The 15,992-nt window shown below is 41.7% G+C and overlaps 1 protein-coding gene across 16 annotated transcripts in view; it reads left to right on the top strand.

The window, feature by feature from the left end:
• PRLR (prolactin receptor) overlaps window positions 1–15,992 on the top strand; it is a 308,636-nt gene that overhangs the window by 212,855 nt on the left and 79,789 nt on the right. For 2 of the 16 annotated variants that reach the window (XM_078852733.1, XM_073343735.2), the window contains one exon: window positions 3,933–4,062. The exons of the other annotated variants lie outside the window; for them this stretch is intronic. The gene's annotated coding sequence lies outside the window, so the exon portion shown is untranslated. The remainder of the gene's footprint in view (window positions 1–3,932; window positions 4,063–15,992) is intronic. 16 annotated transcript variants of the gene reach the window in all.

Genomic DNA, 15,992 nt, shown 5'->3' with positions numbered 1-15,992 from the left:
AAGCCCCATCTGATTTCATATGTCCAAGAACATAATCTAATTCAGTGAAGTATTGGACTTAAAGCACCCTTATTTATTGGGAAGGTGTTTGCAATTTAGTGGTATTATCTTTCATTAATTTCTTATTTCTACTTGGTAGAAGCCAGAGAACAAGGATATATCCTATTAAAACTTGCATGGACAGCACACCTCTGTGGAACAGCATACGCCTCCGGTGCTCTTCTGCATATCACCCCATTCCCAAAGCACTTACTCCATAGACTGCAGCCATAGGGGGGTGGGGGTGGGAAATATAGGGGAGTGTAAAAACACACAACTGTGCAGTTTTAAATGCCCTTCTAAGCCGTTAAACCTCAGAATTAAACCTCAGAATGAATTGCATGATATTGAATACATTTTAGACATATAATGTTAAACACATTCTGTAATCAAATTGATCAGTCTGAGGTATAATAGAGTGTACCTTTACATATCTTGAGGGGAGGGGGATGGACTTTGAGAGACAGAACACTGCTGAGTAGCTTTGTTACCCTCTGAGTATGTGCAGTTTGCACTCCCCTTTCCTCACTCTGCCCCAGCTGCTTGGTCATGTTTTTTGTCACAAATGGCATGTGCTGCAGTAAGTATAATTGGCATTACTGAAACTTGGTGGGGCAATGCACGTGACTGGAATGTTAACATTCACGGGCTACAACCTGTTTCAAGTGGATATAGTGGGTAGCAAAGATGGAGATGGCACTCACTGTTCCTGATTTAACTGCACCTCTGGTGTCCTCAAGGGTAACCCCCCTTTGGGCTCAGGCCTCTAGCTATCATTTGTCTTGGAGCAGAGTCCTGTAACTCACTCCCTCCAGACCTGGATCTTAGGCTGTAGAATCCTGCAATCACAGATAACTGTGATTATCTCAGCAGGTCTGACTTTAGTTCAACACCTATAGTCCCATTCTCTCCGGGACAACAACAAGGTTAACCAGTGATTAGCCAACTTTCATAAAGCAAAGTACTGTTTATTCAGAACAAAAGCATTACAGAGAAAACATATCTTAAAAAACAGCTTGTATGCAGGTGTAGCTTACCAAGCCATCATCCATCTTCCACATGAATATCCTGATAGGAATAAATGTCTAGATAGGCACCTAACTGCTTTTGTGTAAGTCCCAGTTCTTCTTTGAGTGGTGGTCCCAATGGGTATCTTACACATGGGTATGCATGGTGTCATGCACCCGAGTCTGGAAATTCTTAACAAGCGGTGTCCATTGGCCCACACATACACAGTTGTTCTCATGGTGCTCCAGACTGAGAGCATAAGAGTACAGGTCAATGCCTCTCCAGTTCCTTTTTATTATTGCATGGCCCTAGTCAGAATTGTGTGTTCACAGATCTCTCTAGCTTCTTCTTTATAGCCTGTAAATAGATACTGTGAATGAAAAGGAATACTTGTGGCACCTTAGAGACTAACCAATTTATTTGAGCATAAGCTTTTGTGAGCTACAGCTCACTTCATCGGATGCATACTGTGGAAAGTGTAGAAGATCTTTTTATACACACAAAACATGAAAAAATACCTCCCCCCACCCCACTCTCCTGCTGGTAATAGCTTATCTAAAGTGATCACTCTCCTTACAATGTGTATGATAATCAAGGTGGGCCATTTCCAGCACAAATCCAGCAGGAGAATGGGTTTGTGGGGGGGGGGGGGTGAGAAAACCTGGATTTGTGCTGGAAATGGCCCAACGTGATTATCATAAACATTGTAAGGAGAGTGATCACTTTGGATGTTCAAATAAATTGGTTAGTCTCTAAGATGCCACAAGTACTCCTTTTCCTTTTGCGAATACAGACTAACACGGCTGTTACTCTGAAACCTATATTAGTATAGTTAGAGTTTTTATAGAATAGTTAGTACAGTTTGTTTTTCCCCTTGCTGGGGAGTACCTGTCCATGGTCTGGGACTATGATCAAGAATTGCATCTCTTACCCTTGCTCCTTCTCCATGAGCAATGACCATAAACGCTGCCTCTACTGTTTGGGTGAGATGAATATCTCTGCAATATGCAGCATCTGTCACTCATTTCCCCTGCAAACATACAAAGCTCATGAGCTTCAGTTGGGGAAGCACCTTATGGAGAAGACTGAGACCTCATTCTGATCTAGGCCAGAGAGGCCCCCTTGCCCTCTGTCATAAATATAAAGGGAAGGGTAAACATCTTTAAAATCCCTCCTGGCCAGAGGAAAAACCCTTTCACCTGTAAAGGGTTAAGAAGCTAGGATAACCTTGCTGGCACCTGACCAAAATGAGCAATGAGAAGACAAGATACTTTCAAAAGCTGGAGGGGGGGGGGGGGGGGAGAAACAAAGGCTCTCTCTGTCTGTGTGATGATTTTGCCGGGGGCAGAATAGGAATGGAGTCTTAGAACTTAGTAAGCAATCTAGCTAGATATGCATTAGATTCTGACTCCTTTAAATGGCTGAGAAAATAAGATGTGCTGAATGGAATGTAGATTCCTGTTTTTGTGTCTTTTTGTAATCTTAAGGTTTTGCCTAGAGGGATTCTCTGTGTTTTGAATCTAATTACCCTGTAAGGTATTTACCATCCTGATCTTACAGAGCTGATTCTTTTACTTTTTGTTTAATTAAAATTCTTCTTTTAAGATCCTGATTGCTTTTTCATTGTTCTTAAAATCCAAGCGTTTGGGTCTGTGTTCACCTGTGCAAATTGGTGAGGATTTTTATCAAGCCTTCCCCAGGAAAGGGGGTGTAGGGCTTGGGGGGACATTTTGGGGGGAAGATGTCTCCAAATGGGCTCTTTCCCTGTTCTTTGTTTAATATGCTTTGTGGTGGCACCATAGGGTTCAAGGACAAGGCAAAGTTTGTACCTTGAGGAAGTTTTTAACCTAAGCTGGTAAGAATAAGCTTAGGGGGTTTTTCATGCAGGTCCCCACATCTGTACCCTAGAGTTCAGAGTGGGGAAGGAACCTTGACAGCCCCGTAGACTGTCCAACTGACAAGCAGCACCTTACCGAGTACGAGGTTGGGAGTAAAGCCTAGCACTGCTAAGCCCAAAGACTCATCCACAGAGTTAGGGGCACTCTCAGGGTTACAAGGACAGATCCCCATCAGGTCTGTTCCTACAAGAAGAGATCCCTCCACATACAGGGCAGGTGGGCCTTTTGGTGTAGGTCCCAAGAGCTCAGGACTGCACAAGACCCCTCCATACAGAAGGATAAAGCGCAAAAGAATGAGGATCTGTCAGTTCCATTGCAGGCTCCAACTCCTAAATATCAAAATTGGCATCCACTGGCTCCATCCAAGAATGTTGGACCGTATTCTTTGGTAGTAGCAGCCAATCCATTGAAGGACCAGCTGCTCACAATGTCTTGGGATACATCAGAACCGTCAGTCCCAACCACCAGAATGCCCTGACCACCAGGACCTATTTGACACTTACATCTCTCTGAATTATATCTTTATCCCTTACTCTCAGTCCCCTCTCCTCTCTGGCCCAGTCCTTCTGAGGGACATTGCTGAGGACGAAACTACTTCAGTAACACAGGAAACTTCTCTGCCTCGACCCCACGAGTGGAGCGAGAGCATGTTTCCAACTTGGACGAGTCTGATGCTCTGGCTGGTCCTTTATCTCCTCACAGAGAGATGAGTTCTGACAGGGACTGGGAGATCCAAACCAGATATGACTTTCCAGGGACTGCCAGTACCCAGTGCCATGGGGTCCACCTCAACCAGTCAACCCCGATAATAGGCCTACTGGGGTCTGTGGGACGCATATGGCAGATATCCTGGGTCCGTCCACAAATCCTACGAGACTTCTCCCACTTCCATCTGCTGGTTCCATCTGAGTATGAGGAGGAGGAAACTGATACAGATCCACAGGTGCCGACAGTACTGACTGGGATCTGTCTCATCCTTGTCTCCAGGCAAAGCAATTACTCCATCCAGCACCCAACTCACTGGTGGTGCAGGCAGCTACAGACACAGCAAGGTCACAACATCCTAAGACCATCTCAGCTGACAAGAACTCAGAGACTGGACCTTTTGGGAAGAAAGGTATTCTCCTCTTTGAGCCTGCAGTTCCATATTGCTAATTATCAGGCCTTATTAGTAATATATGTTTTCATTACACAAGATTACCTGTAAATATGGTTTTGTAGGTTTGGATATTTTTTTAAAAATGGGATAGAAAATGTAAGTCTGAAATCGTTTATAGCACTGGTATAGCAGTACTGGAGAAAGACAACTATTCTCTGCAGTAAAAGAAATGGGGATTAGATTATAGCAGTAGAGAAAAAGCTACTGAAGAAAATTAATTTGAATTTATAGTAGTTTTCTTTTCCACAGATCATTTTGCACATCTGGCTGGAACCAGATTTAATTGCTTGGACTCTGTTACTTGCAGCTATATTTTGTTTACCAAGTTAACTGGCTAAACCTTCAGTATGCTCACAAAGTACCCATTACATTTTCCCACCCTTCCTAGCGGTGGACAAAATCATGAGATTGCATTCTGCACAGAAGTTGAAGGCAAAGACCTTTTAAAGCAAAAAAATAATTAATTAATTATAAGTCATGCTTGGTGATCTGAGGAGGGAAACAGTCAGCGAGGTTACAGGCATTTGCAACGAAAGGCAAAATTTAACCAATGAGCTGGGTTGGAAAACAATTGAACAAAAACCAGAATGTATATTATGTACATTTTTGCTTTGTCTTCCATTTGAATTTTTTGTTCAAGTTGGGGTTCAGCTCTTGGGCTCTCCTTGATTATTTTTAAAGCAATATTTTAATGCTAAATTCTCCTTGGCTACAAAATGGAGTCCCACTGACTTTAAAGGGAGTTATAGTTCTGTGATCTTGATGTTGTAAATATGTATATATGTTGTAGGTGGAGCTGGTAGCACCATCTGTTATGAAGGTTGCCCAACATTTCCCATTACGAAGACCTTGTTTCAGTTGCTCCTGATTTTGCCAAACTTTAACTGTTCAAGCTGAAATTTTCCATGCAAGGTGTCTGCATCAGGCTAAATTTTTTAAGAAATTTCAGCTATAACAGTTTGGCCATTTTCATGAATGAAGCTAGGGGAAAAAACACATTGTTTTGTTAAAAAATGTTAAAAAATTCTTGAAACCTTTTCTTTGAAGCATGGATTTGAAATTTGACTGGGGCATGGCCTTTGTGTGAGGGATGTGCCTTTTTCCATCCATGTGAAGCTCTGCATAAATTTGGCCAAGTTATAAGCATTTGAAAAACTGCAGTTTGCACATGCTTAGTAGAGACTCTTTAGTTTTAGCAGCTCAAAGTCTCAAAGATTCTGTCCACACCGGGCATGATCTAGTTTGGTGCAGCAGGAAGCTGAGCAGGACTTTCCCTGCCGTTACAGCTCAGGGTTGCTCAGTGGTCCCCAAACTCTTTACCTCACGCCTCCCCTCACTTCTGTCCATGCCCTGTCCCCCAGGGCATGGACAGGAGTAAGAGGGCTGAGGCTGGGGTCACAGCTGGGGGTGGGAGGGGAGCCTTGGCCTGGGGTTGAGGCCAGCGGCCAGGGCCCCAGGCACAGGGCAGAGAGGTAAGCTGGGTGGCACTCCCTCCCTGCCCCCTATGGGGGCCAGCCTGGGCCCCAGCTGTGCCCTCTGAATGTTCCTCTATGCCCCCCTAGAGAGGCGCACCCCACAGTTTGGGGACCTCTGCTGTAGGCTGTGCTGGGCCCAGGCACCTGAACTGAGAACAAAAAGCTTATTTCTCCTGTACTCTCAATGACCACCTGCTGGGCCCTGGCAGTGTGGAGGTGGAGCCTGCCTGATTCCAGTACAGACGGGACAACAGCCAAACCTATGGGAGGGGTGGGTTGATTCAGTGGAAACAAGGAGTCTGCGAGGGGAGGGGAGGGAAAGAAAATGGAAACTGGGAGTTCAATCTGGCAGGGGAAGTGCGGGAGAGGTAAACTTAGACTGGGAGTTGGAGTGGGGGTACTGGGTTTGGCTGGGCAAGGAGATGAACTGAGATGTGAAGTCTGAGGAGGGGGGATTAGAGCCAGTGCGCTCTGTGAAGTCTTACCAGTGGTTAGGGAAGGGTTAACAGAATAATCCAATAGTCTCATAATACAGTTTTCATAAAGGATATGAAGATTTACCTACCTTTAGTATTTGTTAGTGTATCAATGGGTAGGTGATGCTTTCTGGTGTTATACAGACAATATTGAGACTTTTGAGAGTTACGGCTCCAGTGATTCTTCTTGCACTTGTATCTCTTACATTAAGCTGACTAACTCCCACGAAAAATTCCAGTCCACACGCCAAAGGCTATTCTCAGGTATGCCTGTCAATGGAGTTGACAGGGCTAATAGAGCAGATTTGGTGTATTTTGAAATAAACAATGTTTTTTGTTTTTTTACAATTCTAGCTTAAAGGTAACTGCATTTTAGTTATTTATCACTGTGTACCACAGCTATTTTAGTGCCTGCTACTTATGAGAAAGGAGTAACAGATGTTTTTAATGTTTGCTTATCTCTAACCCAAATTACATTTACAGTCTTGTCTGGAACGCTGAGGAAACAAGATAATGTGTATTTTAGTCTTACAGTCTCTTCACTTAGCCCAAACATAACTCACTCCAGAGACGCTCGATAAATTGCAGTAATGAGCCTCAAAAAGGACACACAGAGAGAGAAGGAACACATATGGCAAGTGCCGCAGAGTGTAGCGGATGGCAAGGGGAGAAGCCTGGCCCTCCTTGTGCCGTGGTGTTGGTGCTGCTGCTGGTTGTAATAGTTGCTGTTTGTATTACATTTGCATCTGAAGGACACTGTGAGGATCTGGCCCCTTTGTTACAGGGGCTGCACAGACATATAGTACAACAGCTGAGAGATGTACTAAGTATTTGCAATCTGGATTAAGACAATATGCAATGGGTGTTTTTAGCATACAATGGAAGAGTTGAGGGAGGGAAAATGGGAACAGCAATGGGACCACAGGCTTACAGAGACCAATTAAGCACCTCAGCTTCCCTATCAGTACAATGGGGATAATAATACTTTCCCACTTATCCCCTAAGGCCATTGTGAGAATAAATTAGTTATATGTTCAAAGCATTGTTTGAGCATTAAAGTGCTGTAAAAATGAGAAATACCAATAATACCCTTACTTTTACATTTAGTCATCCATTTGCCTGTGCTAAATCTCAAATATTAAAATCTGTTGTGTGAGAGGATTACGAAGGGATCTTTTATTGATCATACTCTCCCTTTCCCACAAAAAAAAAATTGTTATGGGTTTTGTCTACTTGATTGTTTTTGAGATATCTTGTTTGTTTGTTGTATTTGGTCCTGGGAGAATGCAGGGGGGCTGCATCTGGGAGTCTGGCACTTTTTTTTTAGTTTAAAAAAATTAACCATATAGACCACAGGCTGTATATCTGTGGTCCATATGCTAGAAATAGTAGTCTTGTCATCAAAGGCCTCATTAACTGTTTTTTCGCCCTATGCCAGCACACAAAACCGTTATTGCTCACATCAATAACCACATATAGTCCCCACGAGCTGCTATTGAACTATAGGCCTGTATTGTTTCCTTTATATTTGTAAATAAACATCAGGACCAAGACTCTTTGATGCAATAGCTTGCACCAGTGAAACAAAGCTTCCCTAAAGCTATTTTAACTCACCAGTGGAGTATTCCCCTTACTCAAAGGAATGCCCAGGAGGCCTATCTTATCCTATCCAGGTTCGTGTACTGTCTTCATCACTATAGAATCTGAGTGCCTTCCAGTAGTGAATTAAGTGATGTGACCAACATCTGTCATATGTGATTTGTTCTTTCTCTCATCCTCTCCCCAGGGGAGAAGTATATGTTTAGTGTAGTGTTTTGATGTGGTTGTGGCTCCTTTGTCTCTAAATTGGACTGTGGGGCTGGCCCAGGAACCCAAGGGTCTACAAGGTTTAATGGTGATTTAAAGCCCCATTTACACCCCTCATCCATTTTCCTGAGCTGTGCTGAGCATGGTCCTAAGACGCTGGAACAAAAGCTACATGAAAGTAAGGAAATAAATGAAATATAAGAGCAGTATGAACAAAAAGAATAATTTGTGTTGCATTAATAAACTTCTCCTGGTATCTGAATAAGTCTTTTGTTCATAAAATAAGAAAAACAAACCAAATAGTTGTTAATGTATTTATTTTATTACTTATTAATTACTTTGGAGTAGGAGCTGGACTGTGATTTTAGGGGGGGTAGAATGTATTTCAATGTTAAACAAGTAAAATAGCATCACAAATCATTTGATTAAAAACTATAAAAAAAATTCCATTGCAATGGAATTGGACCCAAAAAGCAAGGTTATGATGAGACTCCAAATACTGAATTTTAACAGCAAGAACTAAATTTAATTTCCATCAAGCGCATGTGTCTTGGGGGGAAAAGTATTGGGAATACAGTCATTTCAGTTGCCACTTCTGAGACATAATAATTGTGGGGTGAATCTTGTAAAAATGAGCAAGCCCCAAGAAAATCCATTAAAACACAAGGAAGTTGAGGCAGGAATCTTTAGGCTCACTATGCTAGTAGGGTAAGTCAGTGGTATATTTGTTAACTCCTGTCTCTGCTCCACCAACAATACCAGTCTGGTTCCCATTTTTGCAAAAATTTCCAGAAAGCACCTTCACACTTGTTCCCATGCTGCAGCTCCTGCATGAGAGGAGCTCTCCATAAATAACTGAAAAGGCACCTCATTATTCTTTGTTAAATCCCTCCTTAAAACATTCCTCTGCTGTGATTTCAATAAAAAAGCTCAACAGCTGGTATACTAGGACTACTGCTTATCACACTGATCATTATCTCATTGTTTCCTTGTGTTCTTATTTGTCTGTTGTATCCACCTGTTGTCTTTCTTCTGTCTAGATTTTAGCTATTAAGGAATTTGGGATGGGGAACTGTCTGTTTAATAAATGCTTGTAAGAGTTGTAAGCCAAGAAATATGAGATCAAACCAACACACTATCATTATTTCAATATGACTCCTCTATTCTTAGCAATCCAGTGATATATTTGTTTAATGCATGACCAAGGAGTGTCGACATTAAACTAATAGGTGCTGATAGTAAGCTACTGCTTAAGAACACAGGGAGTACTAAGTTATATTTTGTACTAAGGCACTATACATATTAACAAGAAAACATTCTATGAATACATTTAGAAGCAAGAGGAAGGCCAAGGACAGGGTAGGTCCGTGGGTGGGATGGAACAACAACAGAAATTGTGGAAATGACAGAAATGCTAAATGACTTTTTTTGTTTCAGTTTTCACCAAAAAGTTTAGTAGCAATTGGACATGTAACTTAATGAATGCCAGCGAACATGAGGTAGGATCAGAGGCTAAACTAGGGAAAGAACAGGTTAACAATTACTTGGACAAGTTAGATGTCTTCAAGTCACCAGGGCCTGATTAAATACATTCTAGAATACTCAAGGAGCTGACTGAGGAGATATCTGAGCCATTAGCAATTATCTTTGAAAAGTCATGGAAGACAGGAGACATTCCAGAAGACTGGAAAAGGGCAAATATAGTGCCAAACCATAAAAAGGGGAATAAGGACAAGTTGGGGAATTACAGACCAGTCAGCTTCACTTCAGTACCTGGAAAGATAACAGAGAAAATAATGAAGCAATCAGTTTGCAGACACCTAGAAGATAAGAAAAAGAGTACTTGTGGCACCTTAGAGACTAACCAATTTATTTGAGCATAAACTTTCGTGAGCTACAGCTCACTTCATCGGATGCACACTGTGGAAACTGCAGAAGACATTATATACACAGAGACCATGAAACAATACCTCGTCCCACCCCACTCTCCTGCTGGTAATAGCTTATCTAAAGTGATCACTCTCCTTACAAAGTGTATGATAATCAAGGTGGGCCATTTCCAGCATAAATCCAAGTTTAACCAGAACGTCTGGAGGGTGGGGGGTAGGAAAAAACAAGGGGAAATAGGCTACCTTGCATAATGACTTAGCCACTCCAGTCTCTATTTAAGTCTAAATTAATAGTATCCAATTTGCAAATGAATTCCAATTCAGCAGTTTCTCACTGGAGTCTGGATTTGAAGTTTTTTTGTTGTAAGATAGCGACCTTCATGTCTGTGATTGCGTGACCAGAGAGATTGAAGTGTTCTCCGACTGGTTTATGAATGTTATAATTCTTGACATCTGATTTGTGTCCATTTATTCTTTACGTAGAGACTGTCCAGTTTGACCAATATACATGGCAGAGGGGCATTGCTGGCAGATGATGGCATATATCACATTGGTGGATGTGCAGTTGAACGAGCCTCTGATAGTGTGGCTGATGTTATTAGGCCCTGTGATGGTGTCCCCTGAATAGATATGTGGACACAGTTGGCAACGGGCTTTGTTGCAAGGATAGGTTCCTGGGTTAGTGGTTCTGTTGTGTGGTATGTGGTTGTTGGTGAGTATTTGCTTCAGGTTGGGGGGCTGTCTGTAGGCAAGGTCTGGCCTGTCTCCCAAGATTTGTGAGAGTGTTGGGTCATCCTTCAGGATAGGTTGTAGATCCTTAATAATGCGTTGGAGGGGTTTTAGTTGGGGGCTGAAGGTGATGGCTAGTGGCATTCTGTTATTTTCTTTGTTAGGTCTGTCCTGTAGTAGGTGACTTCTGGGAACTCTTCTGGCTCTATCAATCTGTTTCTTCACTTCCGCAGGTGGGTATTGTAGTTGTAAGAATGCTTGATAGAGATCTTGTAGGTGTTTGTCTCTGTCTGAGGGGTTGGAGCAAATGCGGTTGTATCGCAGAGCTTGGCTGTAGACGATGGATCGTGTGGTGTGGTCAGGGTGAAGGCTGGAGGCATGTAGGTAGGAATAGCGATCAGTAGGTTTCCGATATAGAGTGGTGTTTATGTGACCATTGTTTATTAGCACTGTAGCGCCCAGGAAGTGGATCTCTTGTGTGGACTGGACCAGGCTGAGGTTGATGGTGGGATGGAAATTGTTGAAATCATGGTGGAATTCCTCAAGGGCTTCTTTTCCATGGGTCCAGATGATGAAGATGTCATCAATATAGCGCAAGTATGCAAGGTAGCCTATTTCCCCTTGTTTTTTCCTACCCCCCCCCCCCACAGACGTTCTGGTTAAACTTGGATTTATGCTGGAAATGGCCCACCTTGATTATCATACACATTGTAAGGAGAGTGGTCAGTTTGGATGAGCTATTGCCAGCAGGAGAGTGAGTTTGTGTGTGGGGGGGGGGGTGAGAAAACCTGGATTTGTGCTGGAAATGGCCCACCTTGATTATCATGCACATTGTAGGGAGAGTGGTCACTTTGGATGAGCTATTACCAGCAGGAGAGTGAGTTTGTGTGTGTGTGTTTTGGAGGGTGAGGGGGTGAGAAAACCTGGATTTATGCTGGAAATGGCCGACCTTGATTTTCATACACATTGTAAGGAGAGTGGTCACTTTGGATAAGCTATTACCAGCAGGAGAATGAGTTTGTGTGTGCGGGGGCGGATGGTGAAAAAACCTGGATTTATGCTGGAAATGGCCCACCTTGATTATCATACACAGTGTAAGGAGAGTGATCACTTTAGATAAGCTATTACCAGCAGGAGAGTGGGGTGGGAGGAGGTATTGTTTCATGGTCTCTGTGTATATAATGTCTTCTGCAGTTTCCACAGTATGCATCCGATGAAGTGAACTGTAGCTCACGAAAGCTTATGCTCAAATAAATTGGTTAGTCTCTAAGGTGCCACAAGTACTCCTTTTCTTTTTGCAAATACAGACTAACACAGCTGTTACTCTGAAACCTAGAAGATAAGGTGATAAGTAACGATCAGCATGGGTTTGTCAACAAAATGATTAAAGGTCTAGAAAACATGACCTATGAGGGAAGATTGAAAAAACTGGGTTTGTTTAGTCTAGAAAAGAGAAGACTGAGAGGGGACATGATAACAGTTTTCAAGTACATAAAAGGTTATTGCAAGGAGGAGTGAGAAGATGTGTTCTCCTTAACCTCTGAGGATAGGCCAAGTAGCAATGGGCTTAAATTGCACCAAGGCCATTTAGGTTGGACATTAGGAAAAACTTCCTAACTGTCAGGTTGGTTAAGCACTGCAATGAATTGCCTAGGGAGGTTGTGGAATCTCTGTCATTGGAGATTTTTAAGAGCAGGTTAGACAAATACCTGTCAGGAATGGTCTAGATAATACTTAGTCCTGATTTGAGTCCAGGGAACTGGACTAGAATACTTCTCGAGGTTCCTTCCAGTCCTGTGATTCTACAAGTCTAATGTGGCTTCTCTCTGACTCCTCCCAGATCCCCATAGAGCATACCTCTATTTCTGGTGTTTATGAATTTCTATCGAGATCTGCTATGGCATAATACCAAGTAGAAAATTATAGCTAGCAGCTGGGCTTTTGAGAATGGATTTGTGCAAAAGTACTATCCTTCTGGTCATTCTGTGTGCATAAGCTGTGGGAGCATATTGTCCTATCCCAGTAAAGAAGGCAATCTCCAGAAACCTCTCCCTAGCCAGTGTCTGATATCAGGACTGGCATCAAGGCACTCCTAATTCTGGTCCTCACAACTACTGCCTGATGACTTTGGGCTAGTCACTTAACCACTCTGCTTTCATTTTCCAGCCTATGAAATACGAATTATAATTAGGCATTGTCCTGACCTACCTCCCAGAAATGAACACCCATTCTTTGTCCCCTGAATTTGAAGGTAGGAACTTTCAGCCTGTGCCTACCTTGTAATATAATGGATTGAACGAAAACCCTAGATCTAAAAGCTACCAAACTTTAGGGAAATTTGGCTCTGGATCTGAACTTTGTGAGGGCCCTTCTCTATGGAATACTATGTACTTTCCAAGAGTGCTTTGGGTAAAGCTGGGCAAATGAAGAATTTTTCCATTTTCTGGCAATTTCAAAAAGATTGAAAAATTGTTTCACGTGGACCAAAAAAAGAATTTTTTCAAAAATTTTGTTGATTCAAAAATTTATATTCAAAAGATTTTTAAGAAAACATTTCATTTTGGTTTTGAGCACTTTTAAACATTGCTGAGCTTTTAAACATAAAATTAAAGAATTTCAAAACAAAATTTTTGAACTGAAAAATGGTTTTCTTTATAAAATGTTAAAACAAAACATTCTGGGTTTTGTGGGGGGATTTTTAAGAGTTTTTCCCAGAACAAACTATTTGGCAAAATCTACATGAAATCATGAAGTGATTTGATGACTCCAAAACTACAGTTTTCACCAAAAATATTTGGGTAAAAAAATTTCACCCAGCTCTAGCTGTGACGATTCCTCTGTTAGCTTGAAAAGCTCTTTGAAAGCAAATAGCGCTATATAAGATTTAAATGTTGTTGTTATTGAAGCTTAATTGCATATTTTATATCAGAAAGGCCCTGTTTAATACTTGGGTGACAGAAAATGCTAAAAATAAGAAGAAGAAAGGTAAAACGTATCAGGAATTAGGGCCTACAGCAGAGCCGGTCTCTGAGCAACCTAACAAGCTCAGGTGGCCTGTAGTAGGCGGTGTGATTGATTGGAAGAGTCAGAATACCAGTTCATAAGCCCAGCAGTTCAATGGCTACTCAAAGTATTTACCCACAGCTGGGGTGGCTCCTGCTCCAGCCATTCTCCTGCCTGGTCCCAGCCTTGCTCTTGCCTTGGTCCAGGTAACCCTAACTTTGACCCTTGGCTGCTGTTCCTGACTTGTGACTTTGGCTCTGAGCCTGGGCTCTAGCATCTGGCTTCTGACTCTGGTTCTGACCCTGGGTCTTGATTCCCAGCTACTGACTCTGGCTTTGACCTCTAGGTACAACTGCCCATGTCCCAGTCACGGACAAAAGGACACTGATTAGGATTTTCAAAGTACCCTAAGGGAGTAAGTACCCAATGCCTGTTGACTCAGTTCCACTATTTGATCACTTTCACCACTGTCCCCACTTCACCTGTCAGTTTCAGCTGTTGTTTGTCTGGATCTTGCACACTGCAAAAGAAGAGACAAAAACATTTTCAAAATAGGAAAATGTGTCTCTAAGACCACAAAAATTGATGGGGTGCTCAAGGGCAAGTGTAGCTGAAACTTTTTTCTTTTCTCCTTAATTTACTAGATTCAGAGTTGATAGTGTTCCTTTAAATGTAAATGTTACTTATTGGCTTGTTGGAAGGTGGATAGATTTATCTAGAAGAGTAAGTGCTTTTATACCAGAGATCACTGACTGTACCATACAACTGAAAGGAAATATTCTGAAATTTTTAAAATTAAATGACTACTTCAATTACACAATATTCTTTCAGTTATATGCTTTTCAGCCCTGTGCATTAGGTAGCAATATTTCTTTCCCTCCCCCCATTAAATATAATAGCCAAGAACCCATTAAATATAATAGCCAAGAAAGCAAATGGAATCCAATAGCTTCCTCCCTTTCTGGCATATTTTATTTGTGTGTTAGAGAGGTCTTGCCTGCTTCACTGAACATTTTAAATTAATGTATGCAGTGTTGTTGTGGCTGTATTGGTCCAAGGATATTAGAGAGAAAAGGTAGTTGAAGTTGGTCCAATAAAAGATATTTCCTCACCCACTTTGTCTCTTTAAATTAGCATAGGCAGATGCTGGACTTTTTATAGTTTAAGAGGATTGTGTGTGAGCAGCAAGAAGTAAGCTTCAGTGCTTTGTTAAATAAAGTTATAGTAATCAATTTATTTTGCTATGTTAGCACTGGCTCCAGAGTCTCTTGTAAATGTACTTCACAATGGTAGCATGCATAATTCTGAGTGCTTCATCCCCAGGCTCTGTACATTATTAACAGGGCAATATCTTTGGTCAGTAGTCAGTTTATATTTTAAATAAGCAATGTTTACATGTAGCTAGGGCATAAAGATAAAGCGTTTTATAGTCAAACACACAGCTGGATGAAAACTCAAATTCAGGAATAGTTCTTTCAATAACTGTGTAAACATATGTAACAGAAAAACAGCAACCATATGAGCATTAGACCAGAGGTCCCCAAACTGTGGGGTGCTCCCCCTTAGGGGGCGTGGATGACCATTTGGAGGGTGTTGCTGGGGCCTGGGCCAGCCCCCGCAGGGGGCAGGGAAGGAGTGCCACCCAGCTCCGCCCCTGGCCCTGGCCCCAGCTGCCACCCAGGAATACAACATGTGTGTCAGATACTAGTACATAGCCAATATTCATAACTTTAGATGCCAAGATGATACATGGATTTAACCAGGATAATCATATTTGATAGACTGTAACTTTTCCATTGACACTTACATGATACATTTTGTACAAGCTTTGTTACAATTGTAAAACAGTACTCATACCAATGACCTAAATGGTCATATTCAATCATACAGCATCACAGTCCCTTAGAATATGTGCTAACTACTTATGCTAAACTGTTTGACCTTGTATTTAGCTGTGAAAGGCTGAGTTGATTCATTCATGCAGATTTATTTCAATTCTTAATTAATATGCATCTGATATACGAACGCAATAAATTCTGACTTTATATAATGCATGGAAAAAAATTGTATTATAGTAAATATTTATTCCAAAACAATGAGACTAGTTGGTTGCTTCCTATACATTTGCATGGAAGAAGAAGTGCTGCCTAGCGTTCCCCACTTAGGAGTGGGGAGACGTGGGTTCTATTCCCAACTCTGCTTCTGTCCCATTGTGAGAGCCTGGTTAAGTTACTTGACAATCCTGTGCCTTTGTGTAAAATTGGGATAACAGTACCTACCTTATGAGATCTTCAAATAAGAAGTACTATATAAGTACAACATATTATTTCATGTACAGGACTGTATGGATAGTCTCTGCATTTAGCTGAACTCCAGATATCAGTAAAGAACAGGTAAAATTTAGAGGAGGTTTGTTTAAAACTGCATTGAGATTTTGGCCCACCTCAGTCTCCTGCCAGTTCATCTATCAAGACTAAGCCAAAAAAACAAATACCTGTTGCTCTTTTTTG

Source organism: Lepidochelys kempii, chromosome 5 (assembly GCF_965140285.1).
Source record: "Lepidochelys kempii isolate rLepKem1 chromosome 5, rLepKem1.hap1, whole genome shotgun sequence".
NCBI classification, from domain to species: Eukaryota; Metazoa; Chordata; order Testudines; family Cheloniidae; genus Lepidochelys; species Lepidochelys kempii.
This window is presented reverse-complemented; position numbering and strand designations above follow the sequence as displayed.